Raw genomic sequence first — 11,096 nt, 5'->3', positions numbered from 1 at the left:
ACCAAATGTTCTACAGTTGTAGGGACACTTAGGGATGCCCTAATGGTGTGGTGTGTGATAAAGTCACCCACACCAATTCAAGATGGTGGCTGGGTGAACATCTGAGGCACATGCGGGCTAATTTTTGGATTGTCTAACCAATTTGAACCAAATTAGGTATAGTTTCTGTGAGTGACACAAAGGGACACTCAATGGCATAGCTTGTGATGATGTCATCCACCCTGATTCAGGATGGCAGACACGTAAACCTTTGATGCACAAATTAGGTGGGCTAACTTGTAAACCGCTTAACCAATTTGAACCAAATCTGTTACAGCTGCAGGGACACATAGGGACACCTCAACGGCATAGTTTGTGATGATGTAATTCACCCCAATCCATGATGGTGGTCACATGAATGTCTGAGATGCAAGCCGGCTAATTTGTGGACTGTCTAACCCATTTAAACCAAATTGGGTACAGTTGCAGTGAGTGACATACAGGGACACCTCAACAGCATAGTTTGTGGTGATGACATCCACACCGTTTCAAGATGGCGGACACATAAAGTTTTGAGGCACAAGTGGGATAACTTGTGAACCACTTAACCAATTTGAACCAAACTTGCTGCAACTGTAGGGACACATAGGGACACCTCAGTGGCATAGTTTGTGATGATGTCATCCACCCCGATTCAAGATGGCAGACACATAAACCTTTGAGGCCAAAGTGCGTTAACTTGTGAACTGCCTGATTTAGTACAATTGTATGGACACATAGAGACACCTCAATGGCTTAGTCTGTGATAATGTCATCCACCCCAGTCCAAGATGGTGGTTGTGTGAATGTTTGAGGTATAGGTTGGCCAACTTGTGGACTATCTAACTGATTTAAACCAAATTACCGTAAGTACAGTTGTAGTGAGTGACCCACAGGGATACCTCAGTGGTGTAGTTTGTGATGACATCATACACCCTGATTCAAGATGGTGGAACCATACACTTTTGAGCTGCAAGTGCACTAACTTGTGGACAGTCTAACTTATTTGAACCAAACGCTACAGCTGTATGGACACATAGGGATGCCCCAATGGTGTAGTTTGTGATGATGTCATCCACCCTGATCCAAGATGGTGGATGTGTGAACTTTTGAGGCACAAGTGCACCAACGTTAGGACTGTCTAACCAATTTGAACCAAATTTGATATAGTTGTAGTGAGTGACACACAGGGACACCTCAATGGTGTAGTTTGCAATGGTGTCATCCACCCCGATCCATGATGGCGGATGCATGAACATTTGACGTGCAAGAGATCTAACTCGTGGACCTCTATTTTAACCAAATATAGTCCAGTTGTATAGACAGTGAAAGGAAAGTAGACTGATTGATTGTTACCAGAACAACTTGTCTTCACTAATAACTCACTTTCTCAGTGAGTTGTGCAATCACACAGGGCACCATGCTTGGGGTGTAGGGGTCATTGCTGCACTCCCCAGAAGTGAAATATTTACTAGCTGGGCCGGGCACAGAGCATCTGTGCTTCTAGTTCCCCCCCCCTCACCACTTTCTTCCCCCCCTGCCATCCAGCCACCACCGTTTTCTTGCCCATCCCCTGCCACCATTGCCATTTACTCCGTCCGGTGTTTTCTCCCACAACCCCCGCTGCCACAATTTCTCTCCTAGTGAGTACTTTGGTTGCACAGAGGTTACCTTTGCCCAGCACCAAACTACAAGGCAGATAAATTTGATTGCCACTTCAATTAGCATTTCTTTTTCAAGTGCAAGTGGTCTATGGAATGAGATTGTGTGAGTGTCATAGGCACTTATTGCCTTGTGCCATTGTGCCCCAATGATGACGGGCACACTGTTTTCAACCCCCACCTTCACTATAAACTGGGGAAAAAATGACTTACTTTCAAATAAATATGGCTAGTATTAAACTGTGTGTGGACTCTACAAACCAGTAAGTTATATATTCTGATACAGGACAAGATATTAATCAAAACCTTTCAAGTTTGCTTTAATGTGATCGGTATCAGCACAACAAGTTTCAGTGCAGAAATATATAACTTTTTATGATTAATGAAAAAGGCTTTTTCAATATTTTTTTATAGTCTCTTAAGCTGTCCAGATATGTTAGAATTGCACCTTTAATAAATTTCTAGATAGCTGGTTCAAGTTGTATTCAGGTTTTTGAAATAGGTAACTTTTTATTTACTGAAAATAATTTGCAAAATTATTTAAGCAGTAGCATTGTTAGACATTCTTGCAGCAAACACTGTCTGGGCTTTCTGATAAATATACCCACTCTCAGTTTTTCTGCTTATGTAAGAGTCACCGCAAAGCTCCGTTTTTGAGAAGCTTAGCCAGTGCCGGCTTCCCAGACTGGCCGAGAACGCATCTCCCTACCTTTTAAAGCAGGGAGAGCTGCTCCTGGCTGCACTGCGAACGTGGCACTGGTCGGAATTTGCTCGCAAATGGGCTTGTGGCCCCACTTGCAAGCAAAACCACACTCTGTGCATCTGACGTCAGACGCAGGGGGCATGGCTAGAGGGCCGTTGGTGGCGGGCTGAACCGGGGCCACCACTGACTTCCTTATGCCACTGCTATAAAGATACTGCAAAAATGCTGGAGTATAACACACAACAATTTTTAACACTCCAGCAAAGTGCAACCTTTTCAAAGACACTTATGCACTAAGGGTCAATCATCATGAAAAAGGCTGAATAATGCCACTGGCTGTATGAACACCACCAAACTGAAGGTGCTGTAGATACCTCCCTTGTATGAACAAGTGTTGTGAAGCAGGAATAAATCACCATTTGGAAAACCTCCAGCAATAAATTAATCCTCCAGCAACAAAATGGAACATAATTGCACTTAAAGTGATTACGTGCAAAAACAAGCTTCAGGAATCCACTGCCCTGCTCAATTATCTAGGAAAATGCTTTTTAAATAAAATGTGAAATTAGCTAGACTTAACTGATTCTAGTTAGCAGGAGATCTTATATTACATAAACATAGGCTTCTTGGCTTTTTATCTTGCCATAAATTGATAAAACTCTTACTATGTATATAGTTGCCCTTGTATGATTTTATATGTCCTTTTATTCCTCCACGTTTTTCATATAACTATTTAATTCATTCTTGCTTCTCTCTTTTATGCCTTTTTTTTTTTAAAAATTTTTTTTATGATGCCTTTTATTAATATTTGTACCCATTTTTGTTAACTGGAATTTTCAGGACTCGGACATTAAGAGTCATTTAATTTGCAAACGTGCTTTGTTTTAGAAAGCCATAGTTTTATTTTAAATTTTACTTCTATTGCTGATTTTTATAGTCTTTTATAATAGTCTTTCAGTATATTGTGCACCCCTAGGCTTTTAATATCTACTTTTACTTTTAATATGTAATATGTAATCACTCCTTATACTTTATGCTGGTCTATGACCATAATAAAGCTTGAATTGAAAACATAAACATACAATGTTTCTGTGCCAAAGTAATACATACCAAAAATATTTTCATTACCAAGTGTTATAGCTACACCTCCACTCCAACAGTCGGATGTCCCCATGATCACTCCACACTTGAGGGAAGGGGGGAAACAGACAAAGCTAATTATATAGGTCACTAGGTTCAAATATGTCTGCCACTTCTTTGGGGTAAGATATGCAGTCCTTGCAGACATCTATGTAGGCAATGGGAAAGTCACTTTTGAAATTGTTCTTCATTTCATTTTAAAACAAAAAGAGCAGGTAGTTTTTTTTTAATTTATAGATTTATTTAACACATTTGTATGCCACCAAAGACATATGCCTCTGGGCAGTTTTATTCAATTAAAATCCAAATCACAAAAATTAAAACAGACAAAGCAATTAAAACATTTTAAACACTTCAAAATTACCCAAAGGCCTGTTTAAATAGATGTTTCTTTAAGACTTTTTAAAAAGCAGTCAGAGTTGTTGTAAATCTTATCCTTACAGGGAGCATGTTCCAAAGTCTCGGAGTGGCTGTAGAGAAGGCCCGGCCCTAAGTGGTCACCAGACAATTTGGTGGCAATTGCAAGACAGGTCTTCCCAGATGATGTTAATAAGTGGTGGGCAGTATTCCCTCTAAGAGGGATTTCCAAATGTTATTGACCACAACTCCCATAATTCCATCCAAAGGCTGTTGCAGCTGAGGATGCTGGGAGTTGTAGTGAACAACATCTGGAAATCCCTGTTAGAGGGTACACTGTTGGTGGGGCCCATGAAGAAGAAGGCATTCTCTTAAATATCCTGGACCCAAGCCATTGAGGGGTTTATAGGTAATTACCAGCACTTTGTATTTTGCCTGGAAAGATATCAGCAGCCAATTTTATTGTAAACAACTTAATACATCATTAGAATATAATGGCTAATAAAAAATGTTCCAATATATATTAATGAAAACATATATGCATCAGTGAAAGCATATAATAATCATCCAAGCCAGGGAAAGGTCAAAAGATCTTTGAACACAGGCCTATTCATCACATACTAAAATTTTTACTTGTCAATCAAGATAATGCACTTGGCAGCTAAAATTAATGGTTTACGTAAGCTAATTCATTAACCAAGTTTTATGATTTTGATATATGTCTAACTTATATCTAATGCTCACAGCTTCTTGAAATTGATACCATTTGTTATAGAAACTCATTACTACTGCTTACTTTCTCTCAAGTGGATATCTTTAACCAGCTTCTGCTGTCTTTCACACCTTGATTAAACGTTTTGCTAATAGTAGCTAAAATTTTTCTCCACCATCACAATCTTAGGTGCTGTAATGCGATTCCAGATTAACTCTCTCTCATCCAAGTCAACCTGTTCATAATAATATCATTTAAGGGTTTAAAGTCAGAAGTTATCATAAAAATAACACACATCATTTTCCTCCAGAAAAGCTTAATTATAGGAAAATCCCATTAGCTGTGTATACAATCAACTTTTTGCCAGAGATCTTATTCATAAGAACATAGGAACAGCCCTGCTGGATCAGGCACAAGGCCCATCTAGTCCAGCATCCTGTTTCACCAGATGCTTCTGGGGAGCCCACAGGCAAGAGCTATGTGCATGTCCTCTCTCCTGCTGTTGCTCCCCTGCAACTGGTATTGGGAGGCATTGTGCCTCTGAGGCTGGAGATGGCCCACAGCCATCAGACTAGTAGCCATTGATAGACCTGTCCACCATGAATCTGTCTAAGCCACTTTTAAAGCCATCCAAGCTGGTGGCCATCACCACATCCCATGGCAAGGAATTCCATAGATTAATTACAGTATGTGTTATGTGAAAAAGTACTACTGCTTGTCGGTCCTAAATTTCCCGACCTTCAGTTTCATGGGGTAACCCCTTGTTCTAGTGTTGTGAGAGAGGGAGAAAAATTTCTCTCCGTCTACCCTCCACTCCATGCATAATTTTATACAGTTTGATCATGTCTCCCCTTAGTCACCTCTTTTCCAAGATGCTCAAAAGCCCCAGATGCTGTAGCCTAGCCTCATAAGGAAGGTGCTCCAGGCCCCTGATCATTTTGGTTGCCCTCTTCTGCACCTTTCCCAGTTCTACAATATCCTTCTTAAGATATGGTAACCAAACCTGTATGCAGTACTCCAGATGTGGCTGCACCATGGATTTGTATAAGGGCATTATAATATTAGCATTTTTATTTTCAATCCCCCTCCTAATGATTCCTAACATGGAATTAGCTTTTTTCACAGCTGCCATGCACTGAGATGACACTTTTAATGAGCTGCCCACCACAACCCCAAGATCTCTCTTCCAGTCACTCACCGACAGCTCAGATCCCATCAGTATATATGTGAAGTTGGTGTCTTTTGCCCCAATGTGCATCACTTTATACTTGCTTACATTGAATTGCATTTGCCATTTTGTCGCCCAGTCCCCCAGTTTGGAGAGATCTTTTCTACTGGCAGATCAATATATGATGATTCTCCTTGTTACACATGGAGGAGGATGGACCTTGTATAAAAAGCTTTGCCTACATCACATCAAAAATCAGATTGCTCAGACCTTTATCACATCTAACATTAATAAAACATTTCTTCATCGATAGGCACCAACAATGATCATATCTGAGACAGTAGACATTTCAAACATTTTACATTAACCAGCAGCTCAAAAGAGGACAGACTTGTTCTCATCTGATTTAGCCTCCTATTTCGTTCAATAATTTTTAAAATTGAAACTACTGGAGCCATAATATCCCTATTCAGTTTTGTGATTATTTCTTTCCATAATATGCAAGGAATTTGCACCTTGCATCACCTCAGTGAATGAAGTTAGACTATGTCTCTTCCAATTAAAATATTTCCTTCAATTTTAAATTTATCATTAAAAAATAAATGAAGACAATACAAAAATTCTAGGGGGTAGAACATTCTTAAAGATATCCCAAACTGATACATAGCATCGATACAAGGGTTGTAATATACCATAACTGGAACACACTTGTTATTGTTGGCTGACACGATATGCAGGAAAACATCTATGGAGGTAGTCCTGTAGTTCCTCAAAAAGGCTTTGTTCTGTATTCCAGTGTCAGCAGAGGAGGTAGGGCATGATTTTTGCTTCTCTTTCCTCTCTGCCGGAAAGCCATTTTAGCTGCCAGGAACAGGTCTGTGAGAACTGCACAGCCCACATGAACCTGTTGCTGGCTGTGTGAAATACTGCACCAGTATTTTTAATCAAGTTTTCCCATTTGTATCTAGACAACTTCCCCTCTTCTTAGTCCAGCTATGAGTGCTGTTATGTGAACTCTTATTCAACTCCATGAAAGGAATTCCATTTTTCAGAGCAGAAATTAAATTAGATCCATAGGAATTTTCCTCAGCTTTGCTGAGCTAAAGAGATGTAGTTCTTTTACACATTTGGGATACATTGCACATCAAAAACAATGAAGGAATAACACTAATATGAACCTGAGAGCATTGATGGATGGAAGTCTTAACTGAGTTTACGTACAAGTAAGTGGTTTCAGAGCTGTGGATACATCTGTCTTAAACTGATTAGAGATAAGTGCAGTGAAGGAAAAGGATAATTCAGGTCAGCAGGAAATTGTCCAGTAGCCTTGAATAAGGGGTAGTTCTCAGTTTCCTAGGCTCTTGTTTCCAAGCTCTTGTTTCATGGTCCCTATAGACTAAGTAATCAGTCAAGTTGAGTATTTTGCTCAAGTTAGGGAAGGCAGAATTTTTAAAGCTGAGTCAATGCAGAACTTCAGTAGGTACAAAGAAACCTTCAAAGGTGTTGATGCTATAACAGGTGAGAGACAGGCAGTTAATATTTCCTGTGCATCTCAGCTTTAGTCCTTGACTGAAACACAGATCCAAATTCCATCTTCAGGACTTCTGGGAGAAATCCGCTAGAGACTTGCAGAAATGTCTACACTGGTGGTAATGCCAAAGAATGGGCAAGAGTTCCACCTTCAGGTTTGAAGAAGAAACTACCAGTGATACCAAACACACACTAGATTGGTTCTAGTGCCACTTCTAAAACCAGAATTTAAAGATTGGATTTTATTTGATAAATAAATGTACTTATTCTCATAAATTATCAGAATGCAGCATTACTTTTGTGGACCTGAGAGTTACAAGATGAAAATGAGCATATTGCACCATTGCAATGTGTACGGGGAGAAAGTCAACGCCTTCATGTTATGACAAACTGTCTCCTTTCTAATACATCTTGTAGAAGCAGAGCATCAACAGTTACCTGTGCACAAAACATCTATATGACAGCAGAGAGCATATGCCTAATGTTCAGTTTAATTGATTCACTGTACAGATTCAAATACGGTTACCTGACTTATCCCAGCCTCCTTCTAGGCATTTTTGTTTCCATTTGCAAGCTGTCTGAGATATTTTCTGTTTATTGGTGAAGGCTGCTTGTCCCCCTTTTAGTTCTTCATACAGTGAGTACTGTATGTGATATTTAAAAAAATTACAGCATGCTTTTCAAATGTAATCAGCCACCATGCTCTGAAACATTTCCCCACAAATAGACTCTTCTGCCTGTGTGGCAGCTGTTATTTGCACCACTGACCAATATAAATATTTGCACTTTTTATTTGCTTATGATGCTGGTTTTACTGATGATCCAATTGATGCTAGATCTCAGTTTTTTCCATAATCATAATACAGCGAGTCAACAGACATACTTCCTGGAGCCTTTGGAGTGTGGAGAGTTGCCACACCCCTTATGGAGTTCCCATGATATCATCACACAGTACATATGGCAGTATACATTAGTCTATTATATCAAGGAGCGATTGGATGCTCTTTAAAATTCTATAGTGTAAAGGTGATTGTAGTTGCTACATATGAAATATGTGTAGGGCTTATTCAGATGGTAAAGCTTGAGGAATAGTTCAAAAATGGTTCTTGAAGTCAATGTTGGCTCTCTCCCCAGCAGCACTTCTCAGGCAGAGTTTGGGATCAAGCTGCTTTATACTGAAGGTACCATAATAAGTTTTTGGTTTAAAACAGTCCTGTTGAATTCCAGCAGGCTCCATCCAACGCTTTGGGTGGAGCAGGCTTTGGACTGATATTCGGGTAGAAGATGTCATAAATGAGGTGGGATTTTCAAAAGAGTGAATGAGTCAACCAGATTTAAAAGTTGTGCACTCACATATTAAGCAGAAGATTTATTTTATTTTATTATTTTATTTTATTTTATTTTAATGTAGCCCCATCTGGGAGCCTTAAAAAGTGCAGGTAAAAATTCTCAAAATAAAATATTCAACTCAATCTAAACGTATTCAGAAATCATTCTTACCACATTTCAGATTGTTAAGAAATCTGGTTTCAAAAAGTGCCTTAGCAGACTAGTTATATGAAATGTATCCATATCTCTGTGCTTTCAAACTCTGCATATCACAATATAGTATGAGATAAGTTGGTTCAGAGAAGTCCTGCTTCAAGTCAGACTTTGTGTTTGCAGTGATGAAAGTGAGAATCTGCCACAGTCCGGCACAGCATAGTGACATGAAGTTTAGCTGTGGTATGGAGTACCATCATGAGCTATGAATTTTAAACATTTTCCAAAAATGAACTGTTGCCGGAATTGTGTCAAGGAAGAATGAAAGAACAGTGCTTAATTTATGAAACAGAATTAAGAAATGTTGAGGAATTGCAGCCTGTCCACAACACACAAATGAATAGTGTTGTGCACAGGCTGCAGCTCCTCCGTGGAGAAAGTACATGTTCTGCAGTTGTTTTTAGCCACTTTCCAGTAGGCTTATGAGATCACCCGGCATTCTCTGTGTGTGTGTCTGTGTGTCCCCCACTATCAACTTCGCAATGCCTGGACCAATATGAACCAAATCGGGTACAGTTGTAGGGACACATAGGGACACTTCAACAGCATAGTTTGTGATGATGTCATCCACCCAATCCAGGATGACGGATGCATGAACTTTTGAGGTGCAAGTGGGCTAACTTGTGAACCGCCTGATTTGAACCAAATTTGCTACAGCTATAGGGACACATAGGGATGCCCAAATGGTGTGGTGTGTGATGATGTCATCCACTCTAGTCGCGTGAACATCTGACGTGCAAGCAGAGGCGTATCTAGGGAAAATAGTGCCTAGGGCAAACACTGAAATTGCGCCCCCTGTCCAAACATGACACCTATCTTTCAGATAACTTTACCATAATATCAGCTGAAAAATACAAGTCAAGCTCGTTTATCTTTTAATATTTCAAAAACTATTTAGCAGTGGACGTAGCCAGACCAAGAAGGGCTGGAAAACTACAAATTTCAGTATGCTGGGGCTCATGAAATACCCAAATACTATGTGGAGGTGTACTTGGAAAACTAAACAGAAGTGCCTGTCTAATTCTCTACTATGCATTGTAGCATCACTATTACACAAGTTTTAAAAATAAATGGAGAATTGGACTTTGCCCAGATACTCTGGAAAATAATTAAAGGATATGCAGAGTAAACTGTGTCACTGCTTGGAATATATTCTAGTCTTTCAGAAAGACAGTTAAAATGAGAGAAAGAGAGCAAGAAACTCCCAGTGGGCATTAATACTAAGGATTTCACACTGATTCAAAGACAAACTCACAATTAATAGCCATATTATTATGACATCATATTTAACTCACTTATCACAAGAAGCAAAGTAAGAGCAAATGAAAACAATCCTAGCTAATAAGCTTCAGCTCAGTATTCACAAGCCCTGATTCCCTGTACATAGTGCCAATCTGAATATGTGTCCAGTGTCTTATATATATATATATTTAAAAAATTTACCTGTAGCCCCTTCAGGGGGCTTCCTAAAGGATGGGGGGGTGTCTGCAAAGGTTCCCCCTCCCCGCGCTGGCCTCTAGGGCCTAACAGGGACCATGTGAGCATGTGCGGTGGCCATTTTAAAAAACAATCTTTTTTTAAAAAAATGGCCGCTGAAAACAAAATGGCCACTGTGCATGCTCAGATGGCCTCTGCAAGGCCTGGCATGGCCGAGGGCCTCACAGAGGCCATTTGACCATGCATGGTGGCCATTTTGTTTTCAGCAGCCATTTTTTAAAAAAATCAATTTTACAAAATGGCGCTCCCCTTCAAGTGGCGCCTGGGACACGTGCCCTAGATATGCCCCTGGGTGCAAGCTGGCTAATTTGTGGACTGTCTAACCCATTTTAACCAAATTGGATACAGTTGCAGTAAGTGACACATAGGGACACCTCAATGGCATAGTTTGTGATGATGTCATCCACCCTGATTCAAGATGGCGGACGCATAAACTTTGGAGGCGCAAGTGGGCTAACTTGTGAACTGCTTAACTGATTTGAACCAAATTCGCTACAGCTGTAGGGACACATAGGGACACCTCAACGGCATAGTTTGTGATGATGTAATCTCCCCCAATCCAAGATGGCAGACACATATACTTTTGAGGTACAAATGGGCTAACTTGTGAACCACTTAATAGATTTGAAATTTGCTGCAGCTGTTGGGACACATAGGGATGCCCAAATGGCATGATGTATGATGATGTGATCCACTCCAATTCAAGATGGCGATCGCATGAACATCCGAGGCGCAAGTGGGCTAATTTGTGGACTGTCTAACTGATTT

Source organism: Hemicordylus capensis, chromosome 6, assembly GCF_027244095.1.
Source record: "Hemicordylus capensis ecotype Gifberg chromosome 6, rHemCap1.1.pri, whole genome shotgun sequence".
Classification (NCBI taxonomy): domain Eukaryota; kingdom Metazoa; phylum Chordata; class Lepidosauria; order Squamata; family Cordylidae; genus Hemicordylus; species Hemicordylus capensis.
This window is presented reverse-complemented; position numbering follows the sequence as displayed.